We start from the raw sequence: 23,537 nt of genomic DNA, 5'->3' as shown, positions 1-23,537 counted from the left end.
CCCCACATTGAAATTGAAGAAATTAATGAAGGACTGCTGGGTGAGGTGGTGGTTTGTGCGGGCAGAATGTTACTAGTACAGCAAGCTTAAGGTAGTCTAACTCAACAGGGCTTGGAATAGGGGTAACTGAAGCAATTCCGTCATGACAACTGAAAAAACCACATCAAATGTAGAACCCACTGAGAGGTTATCTCGGCCACAGGGATGGATCAGTGATGTAACAAGCTGTTCAAGGATGAATTCTGAGACAATTTCAAATAGTCTAAAACAATTTTAGCTGCACTGATGAAGAGGGCTGATGTCAACATTACAGTCACCCAAAACAAGGCAACCACCGAAGTTCTTCATATTGGCAGACTACATATATAATGCTTCCTGGAGTTTTGGCCAGTACATGTATGAAGTAGTCGATGACGGTGGACGATACAATGGACCAAGTAGCCAGGATACTGTTGACAATCTAAAGGCGACTTTCCATATGCACGTCGACACTTGCACCAAGCGTTGCATAACTATTCGGACTTTAAAAATAGCAAATAACATCACGTATTTTATGCACTCATTTCTGATAACAGAAATCACACACTGCATTTGAAAAATTTCATGACTTTTCCACGACTTTAGACATTTTTACAAAATTCCATGACTTTTCCAGGCCTTGAAAACAAAAACAAATTTGCATGACTTTTCCAGACCGCGGGAACCCTGCTGCAGGCGATGGGAGGTTTGCTCATGTGTGTGCAGTGTAGTGATTATGCATAACTTTATAATTTATGCATTTGCATGCTACACCAGTATTCTCTAAGGCCTTAAATATTTTAGCATATAACTGCGTATGAATCGAGAACTCCATGCGCATGATCAATTTTGTGTGACATATGGGCCATGCAGGTACGTAGCTCAATGGGTTCGTGGAATTAGTCGGTCTCTGCTTGTTGTTAGCCACCACGTCAAGTTGAAATTTTCAAAAGCATCCATGCAAGCTCTCTGTTTTTCAAATTACTAGCAGTTTGGTACATGAATTGACTTTTAATGCTTTGTCAGAAACCTGTATACATGTATAGGGTGGTTATGGTCAAGTTTTATGGAGTTCTCACTTGGTTACTTTTCATGCTCAAAGGGGTCTTGACCCGATACAGCACTGGATAAAAGTCCATGTCAAGTGCCTTGCCTGCCTGGTCACTAAATGACCAATCTGGTGAAATTTATTATTTTAAATCCGGCCTATAGCAGCTGAGTTGATCATATAATTGGGTCATGATCTGGCAGCTGGTTTGCCCCCGAGATTTCGAAAAGCCAAGCATTCCTGGTCCTGCGACTGTGCTGAAATGCAAGCATTTCTGTCAGCAAATTCTGTACTGCATACTGAATCATCAGTAGTGTTGGAGGATTCTGAGATCCTGTTTTTTCAAATTTTCTTTTGCACAAGTGTTGGCTCTCTGTTTTAGGCGAGTCTGAGTATTACTTTACTCATTCCTTGAATTCTTCTCCTTTTTTTCTTTTGCATTTACGTGTGTACTTATTACCAGTTTATTATGACTCTTCCAAGGAAGTCAGAAGAAATTGCCATCCTGCTACATCTTTGAATGGCAGAATTTTGTAGTTTAGACATTTTAATAGAAAGATAAGGACTTTGTTGAAATTGCCTTGATGTGCCATTTGCCCCTACATTTACATGTACATGTATATATGGAGTAAGATTGATATTTTGGGAGGAAAATCATCCAAACTGTGTCATTTAATTATCAGCAGGCCAGATGCCTTGAAATATGTACATGTATTTTCTTCTTGACTGTTGAGTTATCATTTTGAGTGATGCTAAACTGATGACAAATTCTCTGAACTTCATTTGGTAATATGTACCAAGTTGAATTGTGTATTTTCTTGATCTATTTACAAGGGGCAAGCACTACATTAAGCCTAAACCATCCAGGTAGAAAGGAACTGTTGGGAACAGGACTTTGCATGGGGGACTGTGAGAACATGTGGACCTGGGTTTCAGTGGAGGCTGCCACCTTTCCTGACCTATGCCTTCTCTACCAAAGATAGAATGGGCAGGAATCAAACAGCTTTTGTTAAGTCTGCAGTTCAATATTTTTGAATTGTTGGCCTGCGTATTGACTTACTCCCAGAGCCACATGTTTAGTGTTGCATCAAGATCGGTGATTATGCTAATATTCGAAGCAATCTGTAGTTGATGCACGTACTGAACACACAGTGCATGTATGGTTTTAACCCAATCTGAAATGCACTTCAGAAGATGCAGTACTTTTACTAGCAACACAACAGGGCAGAATCAAGTTCGGGTCTGTAGGACCACTATATACTCTCCTTGCTACAGCCATTACACTACAGTACACGCTATTTCCTTTCAACACATGAAATCTGCCTGCCTATTTACCAGAGCATGACAATACACACCTACATGTTTTCCCTGCGATGTGGTTGGAACATCGCCAATGGCTTCAAAACAGTGTGGCTCCATTATACACGTTACATGTACAAAGCATATGGCTCTTACCACTACAGCTCATACACCGTCAAGTTGCCAGCATCAGCAATGTATGGCAATTGTTTTTCTTTTCTGGTGCACAGTGTATATGTGTAACTATTTAATACTGGAGTGACATGAGGCTGGGGAGGCCTATATACATGTAAAAACCTGCTTTAAAAAAATCTGGATGTGTAGTCTCAAAAGAAATATACATGAAGTTATAAATGCAATAATATTGTTAACATAAATGCAACCATCACATTTTTATGAGGACTAAACTGATGGTAATGGTTGTAAATGGGATATCAAAATGTGACATGGCAATAATGGCAGATTAAAAAGTCTGTAATAACTGTTATAAATATTGTTTGCTTTTTTTGTTGTGCTGCTGTTGTTGTTGTTGTTATGTATGTTGTTATGCCTTCTGAATGCTCCTACATATGTTCAGTTGAATAACTGACAGATCGTGTATTTTGTAAAGTCATCTTTGTCTACGGTAACGTTCATAACATATTTCTTCATTAGAAGCCCAGTATAAGAACTTACAGACACCATATTGCCATTCTGTTCTGTTTATTTGGCAAACTGTGTGTTTACAGACCGATTTTTGGATGGTGACATGTGACAATGTACGAAAGTCGCTCGGCGTCCTGTCTTTACTAAAACCCATTTTTCTCATCTAGATGTCACAAATTTGTAACCAGTAACCACACGTGCACATATGAAAAATGCAACAAGCCCAACTCCTTGAACAATGGATGTAGATAATCAATCTACACATATTTTGCCATCTGCAACTTCACACTGTAACTGTAGGGATTAATTTTTTAGCAACTGTTGATGAATTAAAGATTTTTTCATAGGAAGTTCAGGTCAGATGATGTCATCAGTCCAAATATTTGCACAAATGTCACAGGCATGGAAGTCATTGTATCTACCAATTTCCAAGCAAATCCAACAAACTTCGCTACAGACATCTATTCAAAATAGATTTTTGAATTATTTAACCTGTCACCAGAGGCGCACTCAAGTGTTGCATGACGTCACCGGTGCATGTTTTGAGGAATACTATTGTGTAAGAGACTAATCTCTAATCTATTTTTAATTATAAAGCACTTCCAGTTTGGGCCGGGTCAAAGGGTCAAACGATTTTATGTACAACTTAACAAGTAGGCCAAAGATTACTCTATCATTAATTTTGGTGCAAAAAGCGAGCTGCGGGAAGATACAGTTGATTTTACATGGATTTTAAAAGATTTAACATGAATAAAAATTAAAGCGCTTGTACTGGTACATGTAATTTGAAACATAACGATGTCATCACACAAACATATGGCGACAATTAAATTTTCAAAATTCTACAATAAATCAGATGATGATGTAATGATGATGTCATGATCAATTTCTTTAAAATATTCGTATTCATAGACTTGCATATACAGGTTTTAACAAAAAGACATCCACTTCACGAGATATAGTATTTTAAAAACTGCACCTTTAATGTCACGTGACTTGCCACGTGATGATGTCATCATTACATGACATCAATTTTCATCTATAACACTTCCCTTTCTAAATTCATGTACACACTGTACATGTACCTGCCAAGTTTCAACCCAATGGGACATGCACTTCAGCATTTAAAGGAGGCACCTTTAATATCATGTGACTCGTCTCCTGATGACATTGTCATCACATGACATCAATCTCCATTTTATAAACTTTCCCTTCCTAACTATCTGTGCATCCATGCACACAGTAGCCAATACACAGTATGTGAATGGGATTTTCGAGTTCGCAAGTATTTTAAGGTGGTTTTCGTCGTCAACACTTCATCTGTGTAAAGATGTACACTACTTATGTACTTAATGCAGTTGACTTCAATGTTTGAGCCACATGTATCATCTAATGAACAATTCATGCTTAAATCTGTTACGGTTGATTTTTTACCGAATTTTAAAGAGTAAAAAGGACATTTTATTATAACTAGCGGTATGATGACATCATCAGCCCCAAATTTAACACATGTCATGTCATGTCATGCTATCTTAATGATTGACACAATAATACACAATGTTGAATGCCATTAAGTGATGAGGGCCCACTACGCTCTTTTCATAATACACAGACAAATTTAACTGTTCAGTTAGTTCAGTTTAATTTATACGTGAGACAAAAAAATCAACACTTCTTCAATATCTGTTTGGAATAAGATGACCTCGATTACAATCTCAGATACAAACACAATATGTTTCCCATGCCTACATTAAAGCATAATGGGCAACAATTGATTTAATGAACACTTATTTCCAAATGCGAATGCTTAATTCAATTCACTCCGTACTTTTGCCTGAAATTATCAGTGAGGTAATACAAAACGTGAAATTTCATCAAGTGAGGGCGCACTTCAGTTTTTCCAAAAGGGGATTGATTGCCTGAACGAGGATATACTGCAGTACAGTGTACATGGTGTACAGATTTGCAACCGTGACCATGTAAAGTCGTCGGATTCGGATTTGCGACTGTTAAGGCCATTGATATACACAAACTAAAAAATGTTGATTTCAAAGACGGGAAGAAAAATAATGCAAACATCAATTTCACACAATTCTTTCTAAAGTACATCTTATTGCCTATTTGACAGTAACTAGACAAAGTGATTACTTTTCACAACTGTATCTGTGCGTGCACAGCAGCACAAACTCTAAATGTGGAATTTAAGCATGAAGAACTACAGAAGAAGAATGTTAAGAACTACATGTTTACTCAAATTATTGAACATTGAACCTGGTCCAGAGGTTGAAGGAGTATCAAAGTTAATCTTAAAGTGTCCTTACTATTTAAATGTCATTATTCAATGTCCTTGGGTCGAACAAATGGCCCCTACGCACCAGTCGTTTTTTGCTAATTTCTCAATTAAAAATATTAGAGAAAACCTGCATTTGTGCGTTAGGGCACAAGAAAAGTGGTGCCAAGAAAAACTGTGTGCAAAAGAAACAGAGTTTTGGAGAGAACACCAACAAGAAAAGAAACATCTTGACAAAAAAGAATGCCTTTTTCACAAAATGCAAAAAAGCCCAAACAAAATTTGAACAAAAAGAATGCCCTTTTTGCAAAGTTGAAAAAAAAACAAAAAAAAAGAACACAAGTTATGTAAAGTCAAGAGTTTTTCGCTTTGAGAAAAATCTGCAAAAATTGCGAATTTGGGTGTAGAAAGCGGAAAACACAATTCTTGTAAAAATAACACAAATATTTTTGATCTCATTTTCACTGTTTAATTCACTTTCAAAGTGGTTCACTTTCATTTGGTAGCATTTCGCCTCCTATTTTTACTTAGCAATATCGCAGAAATCGGTATTGATTTCTTCTGGCTCCGCGCCGCGGGGATCACACAGGTCCCCGTTCCCTACATAGTGCCCAGACGTCTCACAGCTTATGAATAAATCAATAGGGACAGGGACCAGTCCAAGATCACAGTGGCATGGTGCATGTAGGCCCTACATGTATTATTATGCCAAAGATACCTGTAGATGTACGGTAGGTGTAGGCCTACAGTACATACATGTATGTACAGTCACATACAGTTTTTGTACACAAAATTTAGAAAGTCGAAGAAAGCAGAATTTGACTTTCAGAAAGCAAAGATTTCCTGTCTTAAGGTAATGCCTTTTTCACAAAATTGCAAAAAAGCCCCCCCCCCAAAAAGAACAGAATTAATGCCTTTTTTGCAAAATTGCGAAAAAGACAAAAAGAGAAGAAAACTGGAGCTTATCTGTCTGTTTGCCAACTGTATGCCCTACGCACTGTGCGCCGTCTATGTTCAAGCAGATAATGGGCGTCCACACACACAGTAGCGTATGCACAGCATGCTAATGGGATTTTGGAGTTGGCAATTTATATTTTAGGGGTTTTTTGTCGACAGCACTTCACGTGTGTGAAAAAGTGCACCAGTTATGCACTTTATGCAGTTGACTTCACTGTTTTAGCTGTCATCTCATGCACAATTCAAGCTTATATCTCTGACGGTTGATTTTTTACCGAATTTTGAAGAATAAAAGAAGTTTTATTGTAACTTCCGGTCTGATGACGTCATCAGCCCCAAACTTCACAAACATGTTGACTGGGTACAGATGGTAATCTACATCAATTTTCAGGCGATTCGGACAAACTTCACCACTGACATCTATTCAAAATGCATTTTTCGGAATTTTTAACCTGTCGCTAGACGGCGCTCGACAATTAGGTGACATTATCAGTGGATGATTTGAAGAATACTATGACCCAACAGACTAACACCATCAAAAACAACTTGATACTTGTTACCACTTTTAAACAATAAGGCCACTTCCGGTTTTGACAGGAAGGAAGGGTCACGTGATTAGACCCACACAAAATGAATTCAAGACCATATTTTATCCTCGCACTTGCTCCAAACAGAATGTTGCGGGAGGCCAGGGTTGATTGTATATGGATTTTTATACATTTAACGGAATATTTAAATATTCAAAATTTAATAATAAATCACTTGATGACATCATCATGACGTAAATATATCAGAATTATCTTTGTTTTATATTTAGTGCTTGCTGTAAGTTTGATGACGATCAACGATTACTAAGGTACGAAAATAGTGCCTCCAAAATGTGTACAAAGTCAATGGGCTACAATAAATATTGAAAAATCAATAATAAATCCTTTGATGACGTCATCATGATGTAAATATTTCGGTATTATCTTAACTTTATGGTGAGTGCTTGGTGTAACTTTGATAACAATCAAATATTGCTAAGTCAAAATAGTGCCTCAAAAATGTGTACAAAGTCAATGGGCTGATATAAATATTGAAAAATCAATAATAAATTACTTTCCATTTCCATTCCATTTCATTTATTTCCACAGAGTTCACAAATAAATACATGTACATAATATCGACAAAAATGATTCAACAAGAGTGAAGACTGAGGGGGGCCCAAAAGAAGCTAAACTTGTGAATATGGGTCCCTTGTACATACATATAATGAGCATTTTGAGCCAAAATGCAACATGCATATAATTATTATAATTATCAACAATTAAAGTGATTATGGTTCAAAACAAATACTGGACTTATAAAGACGTTACCTTGATTACATCATCATGACGTCATTGTTCTAGGACCATCTATGCATAAGGGTTGTTCATTGACATAATTTGATGAAGATCTGGAGTTGCTGAGGGACCAAAGTCTTGGGCAGAAAAAACATGCACAAAACAAATGGCATTTGGGTCAGAAGAAGAAGAAACAAGAGGTTCTATGTGTGTTTGCAACAGAACATAGGGCATTTTCGCTTTTCATTGAAAATGCTATCATCGTGATTGCATATCTGCAAATTTTTATCCCGCTGGGACATGTACTTTTGGAGATATAAGGCATTAAAGGATACACCTTTATTGTCACAGGACTTGTCTACTGATGACGTCATCATCCCATGAGGACAGTTTTCGTCTATCACACATCCTCTTCCAGATATCTGCTAACTTTCAACACGCTGGGCCATGTCCTTTTGGAGAGACAGGGCTTTAAAGAATGCACCTTTAATGTCATGTGACTTGCCAACTGATGACGTCATCATTCCATGAGGTAAATTTTCCACTATCACATATCCTCTTCCAGATATATGCCAAGTTTCAATCGACTGGGACATGTACCTTTGGAGATATAGAACATTAAAAGATGTATATTTAATGTCACGTGACTTGTCAACTGATGATGGCATCACTCCATGAGGTCAATTTTTGTCTGTAACACATCTCCTTCCAGACATCTGCTAACTTTCAACATGCTAGGACATGTACTTTTGAAGATATAGGCTTTAAGGGATGCACCTTTAATGTCACGTGACTTGTCAACTGATGACATCATAATTCCATGAGGTAAATTTTCGTCTGCGAAGTTTCAACCAACTGGGACATGTATGTACTTTTGGAGATATAGGTCTTTAAATGATGCACCTATCATATCACATGACTTGTAAACTGATGACGTCATCATTCCATGAAGTTAATTTTCACCTATCACACATACCCTACCACACATCTGCTAAGTTTCAACCCGCTGGGACATGTACTTTTGGAGATAAAGGGCTTCAAAGAGTGCACCTTAATATCATGTGACTGCTAATGACGTCATTCTCACGCAATAGTTAATTTTCGTCTGTAACAGTTCTGTCACTAGTTATCATAATGACTGTCATAATAAATACACCTTGTTGACTTCCATCAAGTGAAGGCCCACTACACTCTTTACATAATACAGATACAAATTTAACTAACAGACTCCACAAACCTTAGACTTCAGTTCCATTTAATTTGTACGCGAAACACAAAATCAACATCTCTTCAATACCTGTTTGGAATAAGATGACCTAAATTGTGACCTCAGAAACAAATTCAGTATGTTTCCCTTGCCTACTTTAAAGACGAATGATTTCATGAATAGTTGTTTCAAATTCTAATGCCTAATTTAATTCACTCCGTACTTCTTACGCTCTCTATACTATGGTCAAACACAGGGAATTAATCAAATGATCAGTCAGGTAATACAAACGTGGAATTTCATCATGTGAGAGCGCACTTCAGTTTTTTCATAAGATGATTTGATGCACAGATTGCCCGATCGGGGATATGCTTACTTTAACAACACTCAAAATACTGAACAGTGAAACTGGTCCAGAAGTTGAGGGATTATCAGTTAAAGAATATTAAACTGTCCTTACTATGTATAAAGGAAAAGAGAAGAACTGCATTTGTGCTTTAGGGCATTTAACTATTGTATGTTATATAAATCACGGTAATGACTTTTTTGCCCTGGATACTGATTAAGTCCTTCTGCAGAACAGTCTCGGAATGAAATGCATTTCCATCAACCACACCACCGTGTCAAAAGACTTCCTTTGTGTACTGTGCTGGTAAAAATTCTTCTGTCATCTGTTAATGAAGGAACCATTTATGATGGTGGTACATGGATGTAAACCCCCCCCACACACAAACAAACACACCCCTGTTAGAACATGAACACGTGCCAATACAGCGTACATGGCACATGTATTCATTGGCACACCAACCTTGCGTTCTCATTAACTGGGCAGTATGTGGGGACCTTAATGTTAAAGGGGGGGCAGGCTTGTGGCTGTTCATTTATGTTGGTGGTAGATGGATGCAAACCCCCCCCCACATACACTGCACATACAAACTTAGATTCATGGCTGCATTAATCAGAACTGGCAAACTGTATGTCAATGCAACAGTAGGCCTTTCACTTTCACCTGTTAATTTCTTTCCTTTGTTGTACAGCAGGTTCCTTCAGAGTGGATAGCCGTGCACCTGATCTACATGCAGTGTTGTAGTCGAGACCACTTAAGACCTTCACAAGACCAGTCGAGACCAGTACAAGACCAACACAAGACCTCCAGTCTGAATTCAAGTCACAAGTTATTCAAATGAACTGCAACAAAAGATTCCTTTGTCATTGTTCACCCTCTTATTTGTGACTGGTCTTAGGCACGGTCTCATGCATGGTCTCGAGTCTGGTCTTGTGTCTGCGGGTCTTGCGATGGACTTGTGTCTGGTGTGTCTGCTGGTCTTGCGATGGTCTTGTGTCTGGTCTTGTGTCTGCGGGTCTTGCGATGGTCTTGTGTCTGCGGGTCTTGCGATGGTCTTGTGTCTGGTCTTGTGTCTGCGGGTCTTGCGATGGTCTTGTGTCTGGTCTTGTGTCTGCTGGTCTTGCGATGGTCTTGTGTCTGGTGTGTCTGCGGGTCTTGCGATGGTCTTGTGTCTGGTCTTGTGTCTGCGGGTCTTGCGATGGTCTTGTGTCTGGTCTTGTGTCTGCGGGTCTTGCGATGGTCTTGTGTCTGGTCTTGTGTCTGCGGGTCTTGCGATGGTCTTGTGTCTGGTCTTGTGTCTGCGGGTCTTGCGATGGTCTCAACTACAACACTGTCTACATGTAACTGCAGTTGTGTTGAATTCCAAAAGTGCCTTTCACTTCAGCAGCGGTATGAAGCGTGCCTAGACACAAGAAACAAATAATGAAATTGAAATATTCAGCTGACATCAACATGTAAATAATCAAACCAGTGAACCAGTATAGCTTTGTCTCTTAGGGGAACAATGAAATATGCACATTGAGTGTTTTGAAAAAAATGAAGCACAAATCTGCGCAGCACAAAATCTTGTCTTTTGTTTTAGGGCTGAAGTATATCATATAAAAAATGCCAACTTCTGTTCTATTATGAAAATTTACAGACATTTCAAATGACATGGGGACCAACTGAAACTATCAGCGTCTTTTGAATACTGAAAACTTTCGTTCTCACTAAATAGGAAGTATGTGGGGACCTCTATGTTAAAGGGGAGCGGGGGGCAGGCAGTAGCTGTTCATAGGGGAACCATTAGTGTTGGTGGTACATGGATGAACACACACACATATACACTGTACACACAAACTTTGATTCATGATTGCATTAATCAGAACTGGCAATCTGTCTGTATGTGAAGCAACATTAGGCCTTCTCACCATCACCTGTTAATTTCCTTGCTTAGTTGTGCAGCAGCTTCCTCCAATGTGGATGTCTGTGCTTCTGATGTACAGGTAACTGCAGTTACGTTGAATTCTAAACATGTGGCTTTCACTTCAGCTGCAGCATGAACGGTGCCTAGACACAAAAAACAAATAAGGAAATTAAAATATTCAGCTGATAGCAACATGTTACTAATCAAACACTGTGAACCAGTAATAATATAGTTTTGTCTTTTGGGGAACAATGAAATACGCACATTGAGTGTTTTCACAAAATGAAGCACAAATCTGCTCTCACGTTTTAGGGCATACATTTCTCTGAAGTGTATGATATAAAACCCGCCAACTTCTCTTCCATTATGAAGATTTCCAGACATTTCAAATAACATGGGAATCAACTGAAAATATCAGGATCTTCTGAATGCTGAAAACTTTGCACTATTCTTCCAAAACCAGTTTGAATAATTTCTGCAATTTTTCAATAAATTTTAGCTGTTACATGTATACATACAAGTAAATCTCACTTCCAGTTGGTTGCAGTCTTGCTACCAGTAGACTGATGGAGCTGTTCTCATCCTTCTCATGATCAGTCTTGCTTCGACTGCTCTTATCCATCAATGATACTGGGGCCACTGTGTGAAGACTGCCCTCATGTCTAATTAACATCTGTCTCATTGCCAAGGGCAAACGTGTTTATTACAGGTGCAGCAGTTCATGTGTTGATGCATAGTAGCTCTATGGTTGATGCATGGGAAAACTTGTGTCAGAACTTGAATACGTGCAATTAAAGCATACATGTGCATATGTATTCAATGGCATAGCAACCTTGTGTTCTCATAAAATGGGGAGTACATGGGGACCTAAATGTTAAAAAGTGGAGGACCAGGCACATCGATGTTGGCCTGGGGGGACCATTTATAATGGTGATACATGGATGTACCCCCCACAAACATATATTGTACACAACATCATGACTGCATAAATCAGATCTAGCAATTTGTCTGTAAGCAACTGTAGGCCTTTTCATCATCACCTGTTAATTTCCTTGCTTTGTGGTACGTACAGCAGCTTCCTCTATTGTACTTGTGCCTCATGACATTGAATTCCATTGCTTGGAACTGACTTGGAGAACAGATTTATCTCTAGCTTTCACTCCAGCAAAGTGCACCTATATGTATGTAAGAAGTAAAATATGGAAATTCAACTATTTTGTGTAATCCGCTCACGGTACATATCGACATGTATAAATAACTATAGGTCTACATTCTAATTTCATAAATGTTTGGGGGGGCATAGTTACGTAATACGATATGGACCGTGAGGGGCTTCAGTCAGGTCTACCTTCAATAACACGGCTTGTCCTTGGAGGCAAAGTTATGGAATACGGTGTGCACCATGAAGGACTTTAGTCAATTTGATGGCACCTATGTTCAGCGCAATCATAAAACTTGCACATGTACAGTATGTACATGTATTGTGCTCCATCCTGATTTGACATGCCTTTGAATAAAATTCATCATTCTAAAACCATTGAGTAATTGATCACTCAATTGTGCTGAACATGTAGCACTAGTTACATAACCACTATTGATACCCTTTTTCATCACTTGAACATAAGGTGACCATATCTAAATCTTAAAAAGGCCATTTGCAGAGTTCAAGTTTCTCGGGATATGTCAGTGCAAATTCAAAGCTAACTTGAATGAGTTTTGTTTCCCTGACATCACTGCCTCTGAGCACAGAAAGTGCAGACAAAAACTTGCAAGTTGAGAATGTTTTGTAATACGTATACTTTTGCCTACCAGAACCAGTTCCAGCACATCATCCATCGAGCCTCCAAACGCAGCGGCCCACCGCAATACTACGTGCACCCTTGCGCATGATCATTGTGACCATGCCTATTCAGTGTCAACTCCTTCTGCAATTTCTTGCGCCAGTGCATGAATTTGGTTTCAGTTCAGCTTTTATGGGATTATCCTCTGATCAAGCAAAATCCATTAAAAACTCAATAGGTGTTTTCCAGGTCCAAGAAGTCCCAAGAGGACCCAAGAAAACACATGGGACAGTGTCACAATGGACGACTTGTCTCTCCCTTTTACGCACGGACGGTCGAGTTGTCTCAACAGTCAAGTGTCCGAAATTGAGTTTGCAAACAGTCAAGTTTTCTAGACCCCAAAAGTATCATCCCAATCGAACCCATGTTTTTCACAAACCAATTTTTTCACAATTCTAGCCAAATTTATCTAGAAATCATGCAAAGACTGTGCGACAACCAATAACATCGACTGATATCACGGCACAAGTCAGCTGATCGTGCAACGGACTTGCGTAAGCCCTGTAGCAAAACTGAATGTAAAGTCATTGGATTTTATGTGTACAAAGTCAGTGGGAGAAATTAAATCTTCAAAATTAAATCAAAACTCTAATTATGATGCCAAAGTGACGTCACACTTCTCCATTAATCTATGCTAATGGTCTTTGCTTGTACCAAGTTTTATTTTCTGAGGTGGCCAAATCTAGACCATTCTAGCTGTTTAAAAACATGTACAAAACATATGGGGAAAAATAAATACTAAAAATTCAATAAAAATCACTTGATGAGGTCATCATGACGTCATGCTTAGCGGCATATCTATGCAATAGGGTCTTTGCTTAAGGCAACTTTGATGAAGATTGACCCTTGCTAAGGGACTACACTGCCGTGGAGAAAACTGTGTACAAAGGCATGGGCACAAGAAGAAAAAGAAGAAGAAAAAAAACAAAAACAACTAGAGAGAAGTGTTTGTAAGCAAGTACAAACACAGAGCTGTTTCGGGACTGTCTTACCAACAAAATAAGTATTAGCAAATGTGATGGAAAAAAATGGCATGAAGAAACTATGAGAGAGTAAAAATGACGAAATCAAGACCACATTTTATCCTGGCACTTGCTGCAAACAGAATGTTGCAGAGGGCACGGTTGATTTTATATGGGTTTGTATACATTTAAAGGAATATTTAGTGCCTCGAAAACGAGTACAATGTCACGAGGCTGAAATTAATATTGAAAAATTAATAATAAGTCATATGATGACATCATCAAGACGTCATACATTTGGACGTGTCTTTGCATAAGGGTCTTTGTTGGCTGTAACTTTGAAGTTGATCAAAGCTCTCAAACTTACCCAAATGTTGGCTTGAAAACGTGTACAAAGTCAAGGGGCTGAAATAAATATTGAAAAAACAAGAGTAAATCACAGGACGACGTCATCATGACGTCATTTAATTACAATAATTTCTGTATCAAGATCTTTGTTGGCTGTCACTTTGAAAACGATCAAACATCCGAAAGGGTTCAAAATTGTGCCTTGGAAACGTGTACAAAGTTAATGGGCAAAAAACCCATTTGGAGCAACATTGCTCTTTTAAGTTCGTGTCACATGATTTGCGCTTAAACTGAACAATTTTATGAAATATTACTTCATATTCAGACTCTTAGGCATATTACAAATAAAACAACACATCGTAAAGTACACGATTTCTCCTTCGTTCTGATAGTAATCTTGCGCCAAAGTTAAAGACTACTTGTTCACTTTTATTAAGTAGAAAAACGTGTACAAAACCTATGGGGAAAAATTAAATATTCAAAAATGAATATAAAATAAGGGGATGATGTCATCATGATGTCATCCCTTTGCAATAAATCTTGCATCGGGGTCTTCGTTGGCTATCACTTTGGGAACGATCAAAGACTGCAAAGTTACCAAAATTGTCGCTGAAAAACGTGTACAAAGTTAATGGGCTATAAACTTGTTTGCGAAAACACTACTTCTTTAAGTTCGTGTCACGTGATTTGCGCCTAAACTGAACAATTTTTATGAAATATTACTTCATATTCGGACTCTTAGGCATATTTCAAATAAAATAACAGAGCGTAAAGTACCCGATTTCTCCTTTGTTCTGATAGTAATCTTGCGCCGAAGTTAAAGACTACTTGTTCACTTGTGTTAAGTAGAAAAACGTGTACAAAACCTTGTACAAAACCTATGGGGAAAAATTAAATATTCAAAAAGAATATAAAATAAGGGGATGATGTCATCATGACGTCATCCCTTTGAAATAAATCTTGCATCGGGGTCTTCGTTGGCTATCACTTTGGGAACGATCAAAGACTGCAAAGTTACCAAAATTGTCGTTGACAAACGTGTACAAAGTTAAGGGGCTATAAACTTGTTTGTGGAAACACTGCTTCTTTAAGTTCGTGTCACGTGATTTGCGCTTAAACGGAACAATTTTTATGAAATATTACTTCATATTCGGACTCTTCGGCATATTTCAAATAAAATAACAGAGCGTAAAGTACCCGATTTCTCCTTTGTTCTTATAGTAATCTTGCGCCAAAGTTCAAGACTACTTGTTCACTTGTGTTAAGTAGAAAAACGTGTACAAAACCTATGGGGAAAAATTAAATATTCAAAAATGAATATAAAATAAGGTGATGATGTCATTATGACATCATCCCTTTGCAATAAATCTTGCATCGGGTCTTCGTTGGCTATCACTTTGGGAACGATCAAAGACTGCAAAGTTACCAAAATTGCCGCTCAAAAATGTGTACAAAGTCAATGGGCTAGAAACACGTGTGCAGGAATACTGCTCCTTTAATTTCATGTCACGTGATTTTTGTCTAAACTGGGAAAAACCTATGAAATATTATTTAATATTTGGACACTTGGGTATATTTGCGATCGAACAGAAGGGAAAATTTAGTCTGATTTCTTCTTCGTTCTGGTAGTAATTCTGGGTCGAAGTTGAGGACTGCTCACGCATTATGCGGGACAATGTGTGTACAAACCCTATGTTGTGCAACAACGCCATACATGGTTCAATATGGGACAGTTTCTTGACAATTGAAAGCCCAGGCAGGTGTGACTGTAATTCTGCAATAGCGCCCTCATAGCCTGATATAGGACAGTCCGAAAACTGTGTGCAATCTGTGTACAAAGTCTATGGGGGAAAATTAATTCTTCAAAAATCAATAATAAATAAACTACTTAAGTTATCACTGTGAATTTCTTCTAGGACCGTCCTTGGATGATCACACAACTATCCTCTAAGTTTGAAATTGTTCTGATTTTCCTAGGTGCCAAAGTGTAGGGGTAGAAGAACTTGGCTGAAGAAAAAAAAAAAAAAAAGGAAAGAAAAAAAAAAACAGAACGATTACAATACCTGGTTCGGCTGAACTGCCGAACCAGCTAACTAGAGAGAAGTGTTTGTAAACAAGTACAAACACAGAGCTGGTTAGGGACTGTTACACCCACAAAATAAGTATTTGCAATTGTGATGGAAAAACCGCAAACTATGAGAGAGTAAACATGAACAATTTAGTATTCTGGACGTGACATATACCCCCGACAAAGTGTCATTTATAATCAGTTTCAACAAATGCAATTGGATGTCTACTTCTGAAGATAATCTAATATGACTTGTCACGTGATATTATTCTCACGGCTGTTGAGAGTTTGCTTTGTACTTTTTGGAGCTTCTCACAATAGTTTAAAAATTATAATACTTACTTAAAGATAACATATACGACTTCTTGGACTGTTGACGTCATCACGAGTGGATGTGATACCAGTTACAGGAATTGTATTTCTTTAATGTCACGTGACTTGTCACCAGATGAGATCAGAATCAAATCAGATCAATTTGGGTCTAAAACCCTTCCATTTCCAGCCACACACAAAGTTTCAACCGCATCGGACCTGTACTTTTTGAGGTAGAGTGGTCTGAAGAGATCCCCTTTAAAGTCACGTGACTTGTCTCCTGAAGACGTCATCATCACTAAATATGCTCAATATTTGCCTAAAGCACTAGCTCTCCAGAATATAAGCAGGGTTTCAACCCAGCACTAACGACAGACTCATTCTGTTGAAAAAAATGTAATGGCTTTCAGCACTTGTAAACAATAAGCCTACTTGTGGTTTCAACCACATATTATATATCCTAGCACTTGCTGGAAACCAAGTGTTGCGAAAGGCCACGGTTGGTTTGATATGGGTTTTTATTCAAAATTTGATAATAAATCACATGATGACGTCATCATGACGTAAATAATTTAGAATTATCTTTGTTGTATAGTTATTGCTTGCTGTAAGTTGACGATGATCAACGATTACTAAGGTACGAAAATAGCGCCTCGAAAACGAGAACATTGTCAAGGGGCTGAAATTAATATTGCAAAATTAATAATAAAGCACATGATGACGTCATCAAGACGTCATAAATTTGGACGTGTCTTTGCATAAGAGTCTTTGTTGGCTGTAGTTTTGAAGTTGATCAAAGCTCTCAAAATTACCCAAATGCTGGCTTGAAAACGTGTACACAGTCAAGGGGCTGAAATAAATATTGAAAAAACAAGAGTAAATCACATGATGACGTCATCATGACGCCATTTATTTAGAATAATATCTGTATCAAGGTCTTTGTTGGCTGTTACTTTGAAAACGATCAAACATCCGAAAGGGTTCAAAATTGTGCCTTGAAAACGTGTACAAAGTCAATGGGCTATAAACTTGTTTGCAGAAACACTGCTCCTTTAAGTTCATGTCACATGATTTGCGCTTAAACTGAACAATTTTTATGAAATATTACTTCATATTCGGACTCTTAGGCATATTTCAAATAAAATAACTGAGCGTAAAGTACCCTATTTCCCCTTTGTTCTTATAGTAATCTTGCGCCGAAGTTAAAGACTACTTGTTCACTTGTGTTAAGTAGAAAAACGTGTTCAAAACCTATGGGGAAAAATTAAATATTCAAAAATGAATATAAAATAAAGTGATGATGTCATCATGATGTCATCCCTTTGCAATAATTCTTGCATCGGGGTCTTCGTTGGCTATCACTTTGGGAACGATCAAAGACTGCAAAGTTACCAAAATTTTGCTCAAAAACGTGTACAAAGTCAATGGGCTAGAAACACGTGTGCAGGAAAACTGCTCCTTTAATTTCATGCCACGTGATTTTTGTCTAAACTGGGAAAAAGTTATGAAATATTATTTAATATTTGCACTTGGGTATATTTGCGATCGAACAGAAGGGAAAATTTAGTCTGATTTCTTCTTCGTTCTGGTAGTAATTCTTGGTCGAAGTTGAGGACTGGTCACGCATTATGCGGGACAATGTGTGTACAAACCCTATGTTGTGCAACAACGCCATCCATGGGTCAATATGGGACAGTTTCTTGACAATTGAAAGCCCAGGCAGGTGTGACTGTAATTCTGCAATAGCGCCCTCATAGCCTGATATAGAACAGTCCGAAAACTGTGTGCAATCTGTGTACAAAGTCTATGAGGGAAAATTAATTCTTCAAAAATCAATAATAAATAAACTGCTTAAGTTATCACTGTGAATTTCTTCTAGGACCGTCCTTGGATGATCACACAACTATCCTCCAAGTTTGAAATTGTTCTGATTTTCCTAGGTGCCAAAGTGTAGGGGTAGAAGAACTTGGCTGAAGATGAAGAAAAAAAAAAAAAAAGGAAAGAAAAAAAAAACAGAACGATTACAATACTGGTTCGGCTGAACTGCCGAACCAGCGCAAAAGAATGCCTTTTTCGCAAACTGCGAAAAAGCCAATAAAAACAATCTTGAAAAAAAGAATGCCTTTTTCACAAACTGTGAAAAAGCCCCCCCCCAAAAAAAAACATGTTACACCCCAGATGACTGGTACAAGTCACTGTGAGGGTGCACATTAAAATTGTGACTCCAAACTGTAAAAGGAGGAAACAGGCAGGCCTTTGTAAGACACGTGTTGGGGTCGATGTTACTTCCACAAAGCATGGGAGTCCGAGTCACTAAACATAAATACATTATTTGTTACTTACTACTTATTAAAAAAAAAGAATATACTAAACATAGAGATTTCCAAAAATCGATACCACACAAACCGTGATCCCAGTATCGAATAAGCCGTACCGAATATTCAGTATCGATTCTTCAGTTTCGATTCTTTAGGGGTGCACTGAACCAATTCAAGCTCCATTGAAAATAGTGTAAAATCAACCAAGTTTGGAGCCCCATGGCAGGCAACTGAAGTCCCTGAGGCCTCTCAAACAAAAAACAATGTGTTGTTTGGTCCTTCAGATTTCATTTGATTCTCAATTTTTAGTAAGTTAACCCAATGAATTTTTTAATTATCCGCCCAAAACAAACTCCCCCTCCAAAAAGTGAATGTTGCCAAGCCCTCCCAACGGCCATTTTTCAAATGACATCCCTCACCTTCCTGGGGTTCTTCTGACTAATTTCCAATCCCGTTTTTGTCTGCTTTGCCCCCAGATGGGTGCCCCTGAATCAACAGAGATGATCCTGGGCCATACTGACACAATCCCACCATTTCTTGGCCCAAACAGACCCCTCTTTTCGAAACAATCTACTTTTTTTGCGCCTCGGCCTGGCGGAGAATTTTCCTTGAATTGGGACACTGCACCCTTTGGGAAGTGACTAAGCCTACTTAGTCATGCTTGACCGACTCCACCTGAGCACATGGTCCAGCATAGCTTGCCACATGGCAAGGGTCAAAGAAAATGGCCTAACTTGCCGCTGTTTCATGTCCATCACCACTCCTGCACTGAACATTTGTAGGATTATTTCCACTGTACTAGCAGCAAGCACAAACATGAACAATGGGGGGCATGTTCTTGAGATAAACAATGTGTACCTATTCTAGGCCCCTACACACAGAACAGAAAATAATGTCTTTTTCGCAAAATGCGAAATGCGAAAAAGCCAAAAAAAAAAACCAGAACAGAAACAATGCCTTTTTTGAAATGCAAAAAAATGCGAAACAGCCAAAAATTGAAAAAAAAAAAAAGACAAAAAATAATTAACAAAAACAATAGCTGTGCCCGAAACAGCTAAAAATCTTAAGAAAAACAAAAGCTGTTTCAGCCAGTGACCGAAATAACTACAGGTACATAAAAACAAACAAGACGAACGTTGTGTCTGTCGATAGACAAACACTCAGCTGTTTCCGGGAAATCTTTCGGTTGGATAAAAAAATAGAGCCTATCCGTCTTTTTACCAACAGAACAGAGGGCTTTTTCACATTCCTTTGTTAATTTGAACAACCAATCTACTTTACATTACAAACCCGATGGTGTAATTATTTCATCATGACCATTTGGGTCCAAGGTTTCAACCCAATCAGGCATGCACTTCAGGAAATAATGTATTTTTATTAAAGAGTAACTTTATATGTAATTTAACTCCACATCTGATGACATCTTCATCACATCAGGTAAATATTTGTCTAGAACACTTCCATTTCTTGTTATCTGCAAAATTTAAAATTGGTGGGATATGTACTTCAAGAGTTACAGAGCTTTAAACATTACACCTTTAATGTCATGTGACTTGTCTCCAGGTGACATCATCACCACAAGTTCAATAATCTTTTATCACTTCCCTTTCAAGACATTTGCAAGGTTATGAACCCAATTGGACATACATGTACATGTACTTCAGGAGATATAGAGTTTTAAATAGTGCACCTTTAATGTCATGTGACTCGTCACTTGATGACTTCATCATCACATGAGGTCAATATTCATCTATATCACTTCCCTTTCAAGATAACTGTAACGTTTGAACCTAATGTTTACACTGTACTTCACACACAAGTAAGACCTTTAACAATCAGCTGATGAGACAGACAGCCCGCACAACCAACAGACAGACAGAAATTATCATTACATAGGCTTGCAATAGTTTCGGAACTTGCCAAAATGACTAATATTAATTTTAAAAATTTTGTCTTGCACTTTTTGTTTTATCATATGTCATTTTTAACATTCTTTGCAAATGTACATGTGGGGAATATCTTCAGAAAAACCCCAACAAGAAATATTTTTAAAGCTCTATATGCACTATATTGTTGGCAACATGCTGTGTGGTATCTCTATGTGTGACCATGGCATTCATCACAAATATCGAACACAGGCCACAGCTAGCTCTTCACCACTGCCTGTTTTGATCAAAATTTGAAGCCATAGTCGTAGGAGACTGGACCGGAACATGGCTCCCCTGTCATGTGCCACAGCACTGAATCCCAAGTATTAACCAAGTTGATACACCAGCAGCACTGGGTATACGTACAACCTTTACCCTTTTGGCCCCAAATGCTTTAGACTTCCTGGGATTACCAAGAGTAATCCACAACCAAATTTGGAGTTCAAATCCAAAGTTTTTCTCAGGTTCTAGCACTGACTTAATTTCTACTTTCTAGCCGTTGTGACTTTGATCTGATGAGTGCAAAAAATGAAATAACCTCCCACCTAGCTCTACTAGTATTCCTCTTTTTCTTTTTACAGACTACTGTAACGCGGCGGTCGGGGCTCTCGCGGGGCAGCTATCACCTGATCTCAATGCCGTGTCACAATAAATTTATATTTCCCAGATCCGTTTGGATGAAATACACAACCACGCAGTTAATTTGGACGAAGTACAGACAGAATGAGCAAGGAACACGTTTCCTATTGGGTGGTACTCTATTTATTATAGAAAACCATCTACCAATCTCAATTTCACTTGGCCATTCTTGGCACTATCAGTTGCAATGGCATCAACCTGCCGACTCAGTTAACTCGGGCTCCAGAATTAGTAAGTTACTTAATTTACTCCGCCAGTCCCTGACTGGAAATTATTCCCCCAGCTTCCTGCTGGATGTACTACTCAGCCCCAGGCTGTGGTTACTCGCCGGTCCCAGACTGGGATTTACTCGTTACGCTGACATCGCAGTGCTTCTAACACTGGTAGCGCCGGTTCCCCTTCCCGACCCTTCATTAAATACTGCCTTGCCCGATGTCGCTTCCCGGAGTGCCGGAGTATACCGAGCCGGTGAGTTACCGCTGAGAGGGTGTCCCTGTAACCTGAACCACCCACAGCGCTTGCTCAGCGGCAACTGTGTTTTCATTCACTTAGTCATACAACTGACCAATCAACTATTTATCAAAAGAATTTGCTCATAGCGTTGACCCAGTACAGTTACATAAAATCAACAATTAGCCTGAATTGTATTATTTATGCGGGAACAATACAAATGCACTAACCTGAACCAACCACAGCGCTTACTCAGGGGCAACTGTGGCATGCAGGTGAGTCTACAATTTATAAACACTGCTTCAGCACAATAAATGTTCTGATTGGCTGCTTGCACCCGCGCAGAAGTGTCCGCGTGCAGCATCACATTGTTCACAACAAAGAATTTCTGTTTTGTGCTCAGCCTAGTTTGCAACATGATGAACTGTTGGAATTCCTTTAGAGAATGCACTTCTAAACTTTCTCGTCAAATACAAATATCCTTGCTAGATTAGCAGGGAAGAAATTATTAGCGATCTCGTATCCAAGACGTCTACCAAATTTGGTCAGCGTGACGTACCTAATAATATTTATCCGGTTCGTAAGTGACTCTGTCACAAAGACAGATGCGCCACAATTTGCAGGCTCCCATTGGACAATCGCTGATATTACACGTTAACTTTCAGTTCCATGGTTCCATGTTGACGGCGATCAATGCATGTAACTCTATGTGCAGTGCACGTGTGCAGTCGGCGTGGTTTAAACTGAAGTTTTCTAAAAACTATTTATTGAATGATTTCACTCACGTTATTCAGGTATTTTCCAGTCTTTGCCTTTATCAATTCAATTTACAGAAAACGGAAAGGTCAAGGATCATGTTCGTGTGCAAAAGAAATTTTGCCCACGAAAAAGGCACGATGATAAGTGGGTGCGCCGAAAATGTTCAGTACGCTGACACGAAATTGCGCATACGGATGTGTGGCTAAGGATGGATGGGGAGTAAGAGTATGTGCCACACTACTCACTAGTGTTAGTAGTGGGGCCACTCCGTCGTGTACTATTAGGCCCTGTCCCGATTAATCATGTTAATAGGGATTTCTTTCGAAAACTTTATCCGGGACATCCGGGGGCATAACTAAACATCCGCTTAATTTTATGAGCTGAAATTGCCCCGGTATGTTCACTACTTACGCTGTAAAAAAAAGGTTGCTATTTGTAGTATACTCGCCTTTTCCTTAATTGGAGGAAAAAATGTTGCCTTTTTTTTGCCGTTTTCCCACTCTGGATGAAGTTTGCCCCACTTGCACAAAAGCGACGGCTGTTTCGTCACTTTCGTGGCACTTTACAGAGAGCGAGCCGCGCTACCAATGATTTGCCGCAGTCAATGTGTGACGTGACTGGACAGAAAACCAGCCAAGGGCGTTGCGTATTAGCTGTGACACAAAACAATTCAATTTTCTACGAGCACTTAGATCGACAGGTACTCTCGCAGATCTGAACGAGATAAGTAGGTGCTGAAGTCTGGGTGCAAACTAGACAGGCTCTCGTACAGGGTACCATTACTTGACCATACAAAGGAGTCTGTGTAATGTACAAGTCAGGCGAAAATTCGTAGCTAAGGGTGCAGACCACTAATTCAAGTGGGAGTTTC

General features: G+C 38.7%; 1 protein-coding gene across 8 annotated transcripts in view; it reads right to left on the bottom strand.

Annotated features, from left to right (window-relative positions):
- The window catches only part of LOC110983770 (tubulin delta chain-like), a 63,605-nt gene extending 40,271 nt beyond the window's left edge, over nt 1-23,334 (bottom strand). Inside the window, exons 1-6 of one of the 8 annotated variants that reach the window (XM_087134854.1) lie at nt 23,115-23,333; nt 12,851-14,249; nt 12,082-12,216; nt 11,560-11,783; nt 11,052-11,184; nt 9,799-10,537 (exon numbers count right to left, since the gene is read on the bottom strand). The gene's annotated coding sequence lies outside the window, so the exon portion shown is untranslated. Of the gene's footprint in view, nt 1-9,798; nt 10,538-11,051; nt 11,185-11,559; nt 11,784-12,081; nt 14,250-23,077 lie in introns of all 8 variants that reach the window. The other 7 variants (XM_087134855.1, XR_015424837.1, XM_087134853.1 and 4 more) reach the window with 7 other exon arrangements.
- Nucleotides 23,335-23,537: the final 203 nt, after the last annotated feature.

Source organism: Acanthaster planci, linkage group LG03, assembly GCF_054643075.1.
Source record: "Acanthaster planci isolate LZ-2023a linkage group LG03, COTS_SCS, whole genome shotgun sequence".
Lineage (NCBI taxonomy): Eukaryota > Metazoa > Echinodermata > Asteroidea > Valvatida > Acanthasteridae > Acanthaster > Acanthaster planci.
Note: the sequence above shows the minus strand (reverse complement) of the source record. Positions and strands in the feature narration are given on the sequence as shown.